Source organism: Triticum urartu, chromosome 5 (assembly GCF_003073215.2).
Source record: "Triticum urartu cultivar G1812 chromosome 5, Tu2.1, whole genome shotgun sequence".
NCBI classification, from domain to species: domain Eukaryota; kingdom Viridiplantae; phylum Streptophyta; class Magnoliopsida; order Poales; family Poaceae; genus Triticum; species Triticum urartu.
In genome coordinates, this window is record NC_053026.1 from 653875167 (window position 1) to 653889130 (window position 13964).

Here is a 13964-nt window from a genome sequence, read left to right on the forward strand (position 1 = left end):
AAAATAAGTCATAGAAGCATCATTTTACAAGCCAGGGGCCTCGAGGGCTCGAATACAAGAGCTCGATCCTAGACGAGCCAGCGGAAGCAACAATATCTGAGTACAGACATAAGTTCATCAAGTTTTCCTTAAGAAGGCTAGCACAAACTGGGATACAGATCGAAAGAGGCTCATGCCTCCTGCTTGGGATCCTCCTAAACTACTCCTGGTTGTCGTCAGCGGCCTGCACGCAGTAGTAGGCACCTCCCGAGTAGTAGCAGTCGTCATCGACAGTGGCGTCTGGCTTCTGGACTCCAACATCTGGTCGCAGCAACCGGGTATAGGAAGGGGGAAAAGGGGCAGCAAGGCAACCTTGAGTACTCATCCAAAGTACTCGCAAGCAAGGAACTACACTACATATGTATGCATTGGTATCAAATGGAAAAGGGGTAACATATGTGGACTAAACTGCAGAATGCCAGAATAAGAGGGGGATAGCTAGTCCTATCAAAGACTACGCTTCTGGTAACCTCCATCTTGCAGCAGAAGAAGAGAGTAGATGGTAAGTTCACCAAGTAACATCACATAGCATAATCCTACCCGATGATCCTCCCCTCGTCGCCCTGTGAGAGAGCGATCACCGGTTGTATCTAGCACTTGGAAGGACGTGTTTTTATTAAGTATCCGGTTCTAGTTGTCATAAGGTCAAGGTACAACTCCAAGTCGTCCTGTTACTGAAGATCACGGCTATTCGAATAGATTAACTTCCCTGCAGGGGTGCACCACATTTCCCAACACGCTCGATCCCCTTTGTCGGGACACACTTTTTGGGTCATGCCCGGCCTCGGAAGATCAACATGTCGTAGCCCTACCTCGGCACAACAGAGAGGTCAGCACGCCAGTCTAAATCCTATGGCGCGGGGGTCTGGGCCCATCGCCCATTGCACACTTGCATGTTGCGTACGCAGCCGGTGAGCAGACCTAGCCTCCCTTATACAAGAGCAGGTGTTCCAGTCCAACCCGGCGCGCGTCGCTCAGTCGCTGACGTCATGAAGGCTTTGGCTAATACCACGACATCGAGTGCCCATAACTGTTCCCGCGTAGTTGGTTAGTGCATATAGGCCAGTAGCCAGACACAGATCAAATACCCATATCTCGTTAAGCATGTTATTTTGAAGTAACCACGAATGCCGACCAGGGCCTGGCCCACCTCTCTCCTAGGTGATCTCAACCTGCCCTGTCGCTTCGCCACAAAGTAATAGTCGGGGGCCGTCAGGAACCCAGGCCCACCACTACCTGGGTGGAACCACCAGCCCCATCAACCCCCAACATCAGAATCATTTGCGAGTACTCAATGAGCCAACCCAACTTTAGTCACAACATTTATATGTATAAAGTATATAATATATACCCGTGATCACCTTCCGAGTGATGACGGCCCGGTAGTATAGCATGGCAGACAGACAAGAATGTTGGGCCAATGATGATAAACTAGCATCCTATACTAAGAATTTAGGTTTGCAGGTAAGGTATCAACAACTGTAGCAACAATGACAGGCTATGCATCAGAATAGGATTAACGGAAAGCAGTAACATGCTACACTACTCTAATGCAAGCAATAGAAAGAGAGTAGGCGATATCTGGTGATCAAGGGGGGGGGGACTTGCCTGGTTGCTTTGGCAAGTAGGGGTCATCAACAACGTAGTTGGACGGGGCACCAACAGCGGCGTCAGTCTCGTAGTCTACCGGAGAGAAGAGGGGGAAGAAACAATGAATACAATGCAAACAGATGCATAACGATGCATGACATGTCAAGTAGCGGTGCTAGGTGTGCCCTAACGCGGTATGAGGTGATAACGGTGAAGGGGGGAACATCCAGGAAAACATCCCCAGTGTTTTTCGTTTCCGGACAGATGAACCGAGAGGGGGAAATTGCGTGTTCGCTATGCTAGGGATGCGTGGCGGACAAAAGGGCTGCGTATCCGGATTCATCTCGTCGTTCTGAGCAACTTTCATGTAGAAAACATTTTCATGTGAGCTACGGTTCATTTTATATCATTTTCTGATTTTAATTACTTATTTAAATCCAACATTATCCAGAACAGTGAACGATGATGCAGGCATGACATCAGAGTGATGTGAGCAGGTCAACTGGTCGGTTACCAGTCAAACCAGACAGGTGGGTCCATGGGGACACACATGTCATTGTCAGGGGCACTAACAGGGGGGTTTAGACTAACTAACTGGGTTAATTAGCGGGTGGGGCCCAACAGTCAGTGAGAGACTAATGTTTCAATTAACTAACTTAATTAATTAGCAATTTATCTATTTATTTTTATTTGTTTATGGCGTGGGGCCCGCATGTCATAGACAGGGAAGCCACGTCAGCGCGGTTGACTTCGGTCAACGTGGCCAGTTGGAGCCCCTAGGCCCACAGGCAGCGTCCCAGGGTGGGCCCCTCCCAGGACAGGTCAGCGCTGGCGCCGGAGTTGCCCCGGCGAGCCGAAATGCGGCGAAGGGCACCGGCGAGCCCCAGGATTTTGCCATGGTGGCCCAAAACAGGCGCGGCCAGGCTCTCTGGAATGGCCTCTTCGCGTCGCGTCCGATGGAGGGGAGTACGACGGCGGGCATGGCCGGAATGGTCGCCGGCGACGACATCGGGCGGACGCCAAGGCCCAGCGAGTTCGAAGGCGAGGCCACGGGGTACGGTTCGTCTCGGGGCTAGGGGCGTTCGAACACAGAGACAACGATGCGTCGAACGTTAGCGAAACCGTGGCCGGAGAGGCAGTGTAGCGACGGCGGCGAGCGGCGCGGCGGACACCGGCGTTCAACCGTGAGAGGGATTGGGGATGCGGCGCGGTAGCGAGCAAACCGGGAGGCCAGGCGTGACGTATGTGAGGCGGCGAGTGCAATGGGCGCTGGGCCGTGACCATTTGGTCACCAAAGTCCCGTCGGCGACGAGCTCCGCGATGCTGCGTTCGGGTGCTACGGCGACAGCTAGCTAGGGCGCGCGAGAGAGGGAGGAGGCAGCGGGGGCTCACCGAGCGGCACACGCATTGGCCCGTGGGGGGTTTAGTAGCTGCCGGGGCATCGCCGAAGTTGGTGAAGATTGGCGGCGAAGCTCGTCGGAGCAGAGGAGGAAGACGGCGGCATTGTGGCTTTATAGTGGCTCCGAACTCCAACGGGGTGCACCAGTCGAAGCAGCGGACGATGGCGGCCCTTGGAGACACAGTGGGGCGGCGAGGAGGGCACGGTGGCGGCGGCTAGGCCGGAGCCATGGTGGCGGTGGCGCTCGGATGCGAAGGGGAATGAGAAGCAGCGAGGCAGATCTGAGGGGAGGGGAGGCACAAGGACAGAGAGGGAGAGCGGGGCGAGTGGGAGATGGGATCGAGGGGGCGAGGGCGTGGCGGCCCTATCTCCTCCCGGCGCCGGTGCCGGCGAGGTGGTTGGGCGGGAGCGCGCCCCTGTTCCGACCCGGGTCGGTGGAAGAGGGGAGGGGGACGAGGCAGGGGGGCCGTGCCGGCTGGCCTTTGCCCAGTTGGGCTGGCTAGCTGTTGCTAGCTGGGCCATGTGGCCCAGGGGGTTGGGGGGTTTCTTTTTCATTTCTCTTTTGTTTTGTTTTTCTGTTTTTATTCTTTTTCTTTTATTTATTTTCTTTTCTGTTTTAAATCATTTTAGAATATTTAGGCAACTTTTAAAAAAGGGTTTTCTCCACAATAATTACCAGTGAAATTTTTGGCATCCACCGAACATTTTTTTCAATGTTTGAAATTTTTCATCGTTGACATTAATTTTAATTCGAATTTTGAAACGGTTTCGAATCATCGCAAGGTTAACAACAGTAATCGTGGTGAGGTGGCACCATTAGCGTGGGATTACTGTAGCTTAATTACCCAGGCGTTACAAAACTCCTCCACTACAAGAAATCTCGTCCCGAGATTTTAGGAGGTAGAGGGAAACAGTGCGGGGTATTCATCACGCAGGCGATCCTCACGTTCCCAAGTGGCTTCATCTTCAGAGTGATGCGGCCACTGGACCTTGAGGAATTTGATCACCTTCTGACGTGTGCGGTGTTCAGCTTGGTCGAGAATGCAAACTGGATGCTTTTTATAGGAGAGGTCCTGTTGCAATTCGAGCACTTCATGATCCACTGCTCGGATTGGATCCTTGAAGCAACGGTGGAGCTGTGACACATGGAACACATCGTGAACCTGAGAAAGGTTCGGCGGAAGCTCTAGTTGATATGCCACTTTTCCGCGCCTTTCCAGAATAGTGAAGGGACCGATATAGCGAGGAGCTAGCTTGCCCTTAATCCCGAAGTGGTGAGCATCCTTCATTGGTGTAACTCAAAGATAAGCCTTTTCGCCAGGTTGATAAACCATGTCTTTGTGATGACGGTCATACTGACTCTTCTGACGTGACTGAGCTGTCTTGAGATTCTCGCAAATAATGCGGACTTGTTCTTCGGCCTGTTGGATAATATCCGGACCAAAGAGTGGACGTTCCCCAGTTTTTGACCAGTTCAGAGGGGTCCGACACTTTCATCCATATAAAACTTCGAAGGGGGACATCTTCAGACTAGCTTGATATCTATTATTATAAGAGAACTCGGCATATGGAAGAGATTCCTCCCATTTCTTGCCAAAGGTAATTACACAAGCTCGAAGCATGTCTTCGAGAACTTGGTTGACACGTTCAACTTGTCCTTGCGACTGAGGATGAAACGCAGTACTAAACGACAGATGAGTCCCCATAGCTTCTTGGAAACTAGCCCAGAATCTTGAAGTGAACAAGCTGCCATGGTCCGAACTGATAACTAGTGGAATACCGTGAAGTGAAACAATTCTGGACATGTAGAGAGTTGCAAGCGGACTAGCAGTGATTGTTTCTTTGACCGCCAGAAAATGTGCAACTTTAGAAAGCCGGTCAATGACAATAAGAATAGCATCATTACCTTTCTGCGATTTGGGAAATCCAGTGACGAAGTCCATTTCAACATGGTCCTATTTCCATTCAGGAGTAGAGATAGGTTGGAGAGTTCCAGCAGGCCTTTGAAGTTCTGCTTTGATTCGACGGCAAACGTCACACTCACCAACATAACGATCAATGTCTTGCTTCATATTAGACCACCAGAATCTCTGACGGATGTCTTGGTACATCTTTGTACTACCAGGATGGATGGATAGAGGCGTATCATGAGCTTCTTTCATAACCTCCTGTGTCATATCATGGTTTTTCTCTAAACATGGCACCACTAGGCGACCTTTGAAGTACAAGGCACCATCATCGTTGATAGTGAAGAACGAGGGCTTTCCTTCTGCTAGATGGCGTTTAATCTTGTGGGCTTGAGAGTCATATCCCTGAATTCTCTTGATGGAGTCCAAGAGATCTGGTTCAACAACCAGGGTATTGAGGGAACCCTGGGAAACAACACGGAGTTTCATCTTGTGAAACTCCTCAGGAGGTGGAGCGAGTGCACCAGGGGGAACAATATGGAGTTTCAGCTTTCTGAATTCTTCAACAAGCGAGGGCTGAACTTTGTGAACCTAGAGGTGGTTACAGTAAGACTTGCAGCTCAAAGCATCAGCCATTACATTAGCCTTGCCTGGAGTATAGGATATACCCACGTCAAAGTCTGCAACAGTCTCCATCCATCTCTACTGACGGAGGTTCAGGTCTGGCTGAGTAAACAGATACTTCAGACTTTGGTGGTCGGTGAAGATCTCGCAACGATTACCGAGAAGGTAATGTCGCCACTGCTTCAAAGCATGAATGACATCAGCAAGCTCGAGGTCATGAACTGGGTAGTTTTCTTCGTGAGGGCGCAGTTGACGAGAGGCATAAGCAATCACTTTGTGCTCTTGCATTAGGACACAGCCTAATCCTTGACGGGAAGCGTCGCAGTAAATGACGAAGTCATTCTTAGTAACAGGTGGAGCAAGCACTGGGGCAGAAGTCAACTTGTCTTTGAGTGCCTGGAAACTTTCCTGACACTTGTCTGTCCATTGGAACTTGACACCCTTATGCAACAGGTTAGTCAGAGGCCTGACAATCTTGGAGAAGTTCTCGACGAATCGACGGCAATAGCTGGCAAGACCGAGAAAACTTCGGACTTGCTTGAGATTCTTCGGAGTAGTCTAATTGAGAATAGCCTGAACTCGTTCAGGGTTGATAGCAATACCATCCTTGGAGATGACATGCCCAAGATAGGGTACTTCGGGGAGCCAGAATTCACACTTGGAATACTTAGCATACAGTTGATGCTCCCGTAGCTTTTCCATCACAAGACGAAGATGTTCAACATGTTCCTCCTTGTTCTTGGAAAATACAAGGATATCATCCAGATAAACCATGGCGAACTTGTCGAGGTAATCCATGATTATATAGTTCATCAGACGAGAGAAGGTGGCGGGAGCATTCGTTAAGCCGAATGACATGACGATGTACTCGTATGATCCATACCGAGTCACGAAGGCGGTCTTTGGGATATCCTCTTCACGAACACGGATCTGGTGGTAACCCAACCTCAAGTTGAGTTTGGAGAACACTGATGAACCAGCCAGTTGATCATAAAGATCATTGATCCGAGGGAGGGTATATTTGTTCTGAATAGTGGCTTCGTTAATAGGACGATAGTCTTGGACTAATCAGTTCGTCCCATCCTTCTTAACAAAGAGAGAAGGTGCTCCCCAAGGAGAGCAACTTGGGAAAATGAAACCTTTGCTAAGAGATTTGTTGATTTCCTCCTTAAGCTTAATCAGTTCATGCGGCAGCATCTTGTAGGGTCATTTGGCTATAGGGGTGGTGCCTGGTTTCAAGTCGATGATGAATTCGATAGCTCTAGTAGGGGGGATCCATGGAAGTTCTTTCGAAAAGACGTCTTGGAATTCATGAACGACGGGAATGTTTTCAATGCCCTCGAGTGGTGCAGCGTTCAATGCATTCAAGGCATAAAGCCGTGCCTCGACATTTTGATCCAGATGAGCCTAGTAAGTAACTATTTCCTCGGAAGGGTGTAGAAGATGGATGGTCTTAGTGGCGCAAATTATAGAAGCAGTATGCGCTTTCAACCAATCCATCCCCAAAATGAGGTCTATGTTAGACGACTTCATGATAATGGGAGAGACATATAATTCTAGCCCTTCGATTTCCACGGGGACGTCGATGCCAACCAGTGAGGTTTGACATTGTCCCACGGGGTTTTTTACCACTACCGAAGTGTTCATCTCCTCACATTTAACGTCATGCTTGTATGCAAAATCTTCTGACATGAATGAATGAGATGCTCCTGAATCGAATAAAACAAATGCAGGTACTAAATTTACGAGGAGTGTACCCATCACAGTAGCAGGCTGGTCTTGAGCTTCATTAAGATCAACGTGGTTGGCACGACCATAAGACCTGGCATTGTTGTTGCGAGGCTGGTTGCTTCCACGGCCAGCTGCAGGGAGGGCCAGTTGATTCCGGTTCTGGTTGCATTCCCTAGCACGGTGTCCTAGTTGACCACACCTAAAGCAAAGACCATTATTGGGAGTGGGAACATGAGCTCGGGGTGGTGGAGCTGGAAGTCTTGGCTGCCTAGTTGGTGGGGGAGGCAGATGCAGTGCAGCATAGGACTGCCTTGGAGCAGGTGCAGTTGGCTGGTACATGCTGTTGGGAATCCATATCCTATGCTTCTGCAAGGACGGGCCCGAAGATGAGCCCATGTCATGGTTGCGCCTATGAGAGCTCCGGTGTTCCTGCAGACCAGTTTCGACATTGATGGCCTTGGTCACCAAGGTGGCGAAATCAACAAAGTCTTGCACTAGAAGTGCGAGCTTGATGCCAGCTTGAAGGCCATCACGGAACTTCTCCTGTCTGCGTGCATCAGTTGCAATGTCTTCTTCAGCATAGCGGGACAAGTCCAGAAACTCCCGCTCATAAGCTTCGACAGTTTTGTTGCCCTTGGTGAGGTTACGGAACTCACACTTCTTCTGGTCCATGACTCACTGAGGAATGAAGCGGGCACGGAAAGCAGCTTGGAAGTCTAGCCAGGTGATGATTGTTCCAACCAGCAGAGTACCCCTGTGGCTATCCCACCATTGAGCAGCGGGTCCTTTCAGGAAGAAGGAAGCAAAGGTGACATAGCTGGCAGGGGCTACATCAGCAGATTCCATCTCATAGGTGATGTCATGGAGCCAGTCATCAGCATCCAGAGGCTGAGTTGAGCTGCGGTACACAGTTGGGTTGAGGCGCATGAAATCCTGCAGAGTCACTTGGGCTGGCTGCTGATTCATATTGGGGCGAGGAAACTGAGCCATAATATTCTCCATGAACTAGCAATTCAGCTCGAACTGTTGCATCATCCCAGCCATGTGCTCAGGTGGTGGTGGGGGATGGCCACCAAGACCACGACCACCTGGTCTAACCATCCTGCTAATTTATAACAGGGGTAGTTCAGCATTGAGAAATTGCAAGGACAAGAATCATTCATGATGAAACATGCATAATGAAAGGAACACGATAGGTACTACATAGTAGTTGGCATATCTTACAAAAGAGATCATGCATAGAGTTCGATACACAGAGGTCAGTACATAGCCTAAGAACATCATAGGTGGCACGCAGGCTCGCAGTGAATGCATCTAATACTAATAAGCAAGCCTACATCAGTCCCCGGAGGAACTGTGGAGGTAGGTGTAGCCTGACAGCTGGTGGTGACGCGACGGGAAGTCCTCCACGTGAGTAGCCTGGGGTCCGCAGATACTCTGGTGCGGAACACGACGCGTAGGTGGCAGAAGAGGGCCAAGTGCGGGAGAGTAGCCTCCCACATCCGGCCAGCCGACACCTTGGGGCATCACGGTCCTCTAGGGTAGATCACATGACGCGACAAATCACCAGATCGGACAGAGGGGTGCAATAGCGTCAGAGCACGGTACAAGTGCTTACGGGTGGTGTACAACTCGTGGCAAAGAGTTCAGTTAGCTCTATCCAGCCTATCAGCATGCAGAACCAGGTTCTGATGGTAGAAGGGCTCTCGGGTGACAGTGGAGTAGGCAGCAGTGTAGTATCCCTCCGCACCAACATCGTATGCGATAGCAATGTGCCTGAAAGGGGAGGTGTCCAACTCCCGATACTCTCCGCGAAGACGTGTCAGATCAGCATAAGCAGCATCGCGGACCGCCAAATCAATAGTCACTCCAACACCATGAGCAGTGTGCAGCACGGTAGTGGAGTCATACTCCCGAGACTAGAGGTGGACGATGGCATGGTACTGCTCCTAGTTGAAGTCCTGGTACTCCTCGTAGACGATCGGGGTCTGGGCTCGGGCGCGTGGCGGAGGGTCGGGGTCGGGGGCGGCGTCGAGGTCAGGATCGGGGACGGCGTCGAATCCGGGGTTGGGGCGGCGTCGAGGGTGTGCGGAGAGCGACGGGAGAGCGCGCGGCGGCTGACGGGCGACAGCGGAGGCGACATTGGAGGAGTTGGATTTGGTGGAAGTGGCCGTGTGGAAGAACGAACCGCGCGGTTAAGTCAGAAAAATGAGTAGCGCGTTCCAGGAACTACGCTACTGCTAAGCTAGCTACAACACGTTCCTCGATACGCGCTAATGCTATTCCTTTCTCTTTTCCCCCTTTTTCATTTATTTTTTTTCATTTTATTTTTTTCCTTTCAGCTTTTTCTATTTCTTTCATTTTCATTTACTTTTCTAGTTGCTTTCCATTTAATTTTATTTCCTTTAGCAGTAGCGCCTTTCAGCGTAAAAGAGCTGCTACAAAGCATGTAGCGGTAGCGCGTTTTGACGTAGATCGCTACTACTATGTGTAGCCTATCGGCTAAGCCGTGGGAATTTTAGTAGTAGCGCTTTTATCTTCAGGCGCGCTACTGCTACAACTATATCTGTAGCGCCGTTTACATTAGCGCGCTACTGCTACTTAGCACCAGCGTGTTTTTTTAACACACGCTGCTGCTAAAGTTATGTGTATAAGGTTTTCCCTAGTAGTGTAACATGGTCCAATATATCAATCTTTATGTCTCGACCATTTTGAGACTCCACGTCATGTTTGTGATCTCATCCGGGACTCCGAGCAACTTTCGGTACATCAAATCACATAACTAATAATATAAATCGTCATCGAACGTTAAGCGTGCGGACCCTACGGGTTCGAGAACTATGTAGACATGACCGAGACACATCTCTGGTCAATAACCAATAGTGGAACCTGGATGCTCATATTGGTTCCTACATATTTTGCGAAGATGTTTATCGGTCAAACCGCATAACAACGTACGTTGTTCCCTTTGTCATCGGTATGTTACTTGCCCGAGATTCATTCGTCGGTATCATCATACCTAGTTCAATCTCGTTACCGGCAAGTCCCTTTACTCGTTCCGTAATGCATCATCCTACAACTAACTCATTAGTCACTTTGTTTGCAAGGCTTATAGTGATGAGCATTACCGAGAGGGCCCAAAGATACCTCTCCGAAACACGGAGTGACAAATCCTAATCTTGATCTATGCCAACTCAACAAACACCATCGGAGACACCTGTAGAGCATCTTTATAATCACCCAGTTACGTTGTCACATTTTATAGCACACAAGGTGTTCCTCCAATATTCGGGAGTTGCATAGTCTTAGAGTCATAGGAACATGTATAAGTCATGAAGAAAGCAATAGCAATAAACTAAACGATCATAGTGCTAAGCTAACGGATGGGTCTTGTCCATCACATCATTCTCTAATGATGTGATCCCGTTCATCAAATGACAACTATAGGATCGAAAGCATGTCTAGAGGGTGGGGGTGATTAGACTACTTGACCAAATAAAAAAATCTAGCCTTTTCCCAATTTTAAGTCTTGGCAGATTTTAGCAACTTAGCACAATTCAAGTAATCAACCTACACATGCAATTCTAAGAGTATAGCAGCGGAATGTAAAACAATTGTATATGAAGGTAAAGGGAGGAGTTTGGAGGGAGCAAACGCAATGTAGACATGGAGATTTTTGGCGTGGTTCCGATAGGTGGTGCTATCGTACATCCACGTTGATGGAGACTTCAACCCACGAAGGGTAATGGTTGCGCGAGTCCACGGAGGGCTCCACACATGAAGGGTCCACGAAGAAGCAACCTTGTGTATCCCACCATGGCCATCGCCCATGAAGGACACTACTAGGAAAAGGCTAATTAGTGGCGCACCTGTTTTGGCCATTAATGATGCACTACAGGCGCACCTGTTTTGGCCATTAATGATGCACTATATGTGCGCCATTAGTATGCGTAGAAGTGCTTCATTACTAACAATTTTTTTCAAATTTTTTTCAGAATTTTTTTTTCAAATTTTTTCGTTTTTTTCTTAATCTCGGGTCACTATGGCTTAATCTCAAGTCAAATCACACTAAGTGATCAAAATTCCCGGAAGGTCACCCATCCTCACACTACTCCGGCCCGAGCACGCTTAACTTCACAGTTCTATCCAACCCCAGCACCACTTCACTTAACATGCACTTGTTGATATATCTATCATATCAATCCTATTAAACCTTGTTGATGTCTAGGACTTTGTTCATGTTCATGAGTGTGATGAAATTTTGAAAAATATTTCAAACTTCATGGTCATATTACGTATGATATTTTGAAAAAAAAATTCCAAAATTTTTTTTGAAACCAATTTTTTCTGTTACTAGTGGCGCACCTAGCAAATGGTGCGCCACTAGTAAGTTTGAATTTTTTCCATTTCCCCCCCTCTAGATCTTAAAAGCCCCGTATCTTTCATTCTGTTTGTTTTTGGGGATTCTGAAAATCTTGAACATAGTTCCCCCCATTCAATTCAGATGTAACTTTTCGAGTAGATGATTTTTCATATAAAAAACTTTTTAATCCGATTTCATATGCAAAAGTTATGCCCATTTTACTTAATTCTAGAGAGATTTTGCAAATAAAGTCGAAATTTATATTTGTAAATTTTCCCAACAACTAGACCACATATCACATGGGAAACTTATTTTCTTTTTTTTGGCATTTCCATCATTTTCTTTTCTTTTTTTCTAAAACTGAAAAGGCGGTCCACGGGGGTGGGGGTGGGGGTGGGGTTGCAAAGAAAGTTAGTAATGGCGCACCACCTAACAATGCGCCATTAGTAACCCTGGTTACTAATGGCGCACCTATTACGTGGTGCGCCATTACTAGTTTTTGCAAAAAAAAATAAAAAAATTGTTAGTAGTCGCGCACCATGGTTGTGGTGCGCCATTACTAGTTTGAACTAGTAATGTCGCACTATATAGTGGTGCGCCATTACTAGTTTTGAAAAAAAAGTAAAAAAAAAATTGTTAGTATTGGCGCACAGAGTGTGTGGTGCGCCATTACTAGTTGAAACTAGTAATGGCGCACTATGCCTTGGTGCGCCATTACTAGTTTTGGAAAAATAAAAAAAATAAAAAGTTAGTAATGGCACACCGTGTGTCTGGTGCGCCATTAGTAATGACGACACTAATGGTGCACCAGTATCTGGCACGCCACTGCTATATAGCAGTGGTGCACCACATACATGGTGCACCATTAATGTCCATATTAGCTATCACCCTTTTCCTAGCAGTGGGACTTGCTTCACTAGGTTAGATCTTTATGAAGTAGGCGATCTCCTTGCCCGTACAAACTCCTTGGTTCAACTCCACAATCTTGACGGAGGCTCCCAAGTGACACCTAACCAATCTAGGAGTGTGTTGATGATGAACTCCTTGCTCTTGTGCTTCAAATGGTAGTCTCCCCAACAATCAACTCTCTCTCATAGGATTGGATTTGATAGAAATATGATTTGAGTGGAAAGCAACTTGGGGAAGGCTAGAGATCAAGCTTTATGTGATTGGAATGGAATATCTTGACCTCAACACAAGTGTAGGTTGTTCTCTCTCAGAAAATGTATGTTGGAAGTGTAGGCATGTTCTGATGGCTCTCTCCACAATGAAGAGTGGGTGGAGGGGTATATATAGCCTACACACAAAATCTAATCGTTACACACAAATCACTAAACTCGGTGGGACCGAATTATAAAACTCGGTCAGAGCGATTTAGTTCAAAATGTGAGTGTTAGGATTTTTGGTGGGATCGACATGTCAACTCGGTGGGACTGATTCCATTAGGGTTAGGGCATAACGTAATATCGATGAGACCGATTATACAAACTCGGTGGGACCAATTTTGGTGATAGACAAACAGAGAGTTGGTCAAGCAAACTCGGTGGGAACGATTCGCTCATCTCGGTTAGACCGAAACGTTACGAAGGTGAAACAGAAAGTTTGCATTGCAATCTCGGTGGGACCGATCGCTCATCTCGGTTGGACTGAAACGTTACGAAGGGAAACAAAGAGGTTGCAATCCCATCTTGGTGAGACCGTGATCCCTATCGGTGAGACCGAAGTGACTAGGGTTTGTGGCAGTGGCTATGTCAAGTGAACTCGGTGGCGCCGGATAGAAGATTTCGGTGGGGTTCTGAGGAGGTGGCAGCAGGCGATAACATAGTGTAGGACGGCAAGCTGCCGCTGGTAGAGCTTAGGTGGACCTTTCATGGTGCTTGTTGTATATTGTGTCTTGATGGTAAGATCAGCCAACTTTTCTTCTATTTTTCATGGTTCCAGATTTTATACATGTACGCATAAATGCGGATGCTCTAGATCATCTCCACTAGTAGAAAACAAGGCTTTGGTTCGTCCAAAAAAGAGCGTTAATCCCGGTTGCATTACGAACCGGGACTAATGTGAGCATTAGTCCCAGTTCGAGCGGCTAGGGCAGCATACATGCATTAGTCCCGGTTCAAATGCGACCTTTAGTCCCGGTTGGTGCCACAAACCGGGACTAAAGGGTGTGATGCCCATTAGTACTGGTTTGTGGCACGGACCGGTACAAAAGGTTAGAACTTTAGTCCCAGTTCGAGCCACCAACTGGTACAAATGGGGTTGAGGCATTAGTACCAGTTCATGGCACCAACTGGTACTTGATAACCCACAA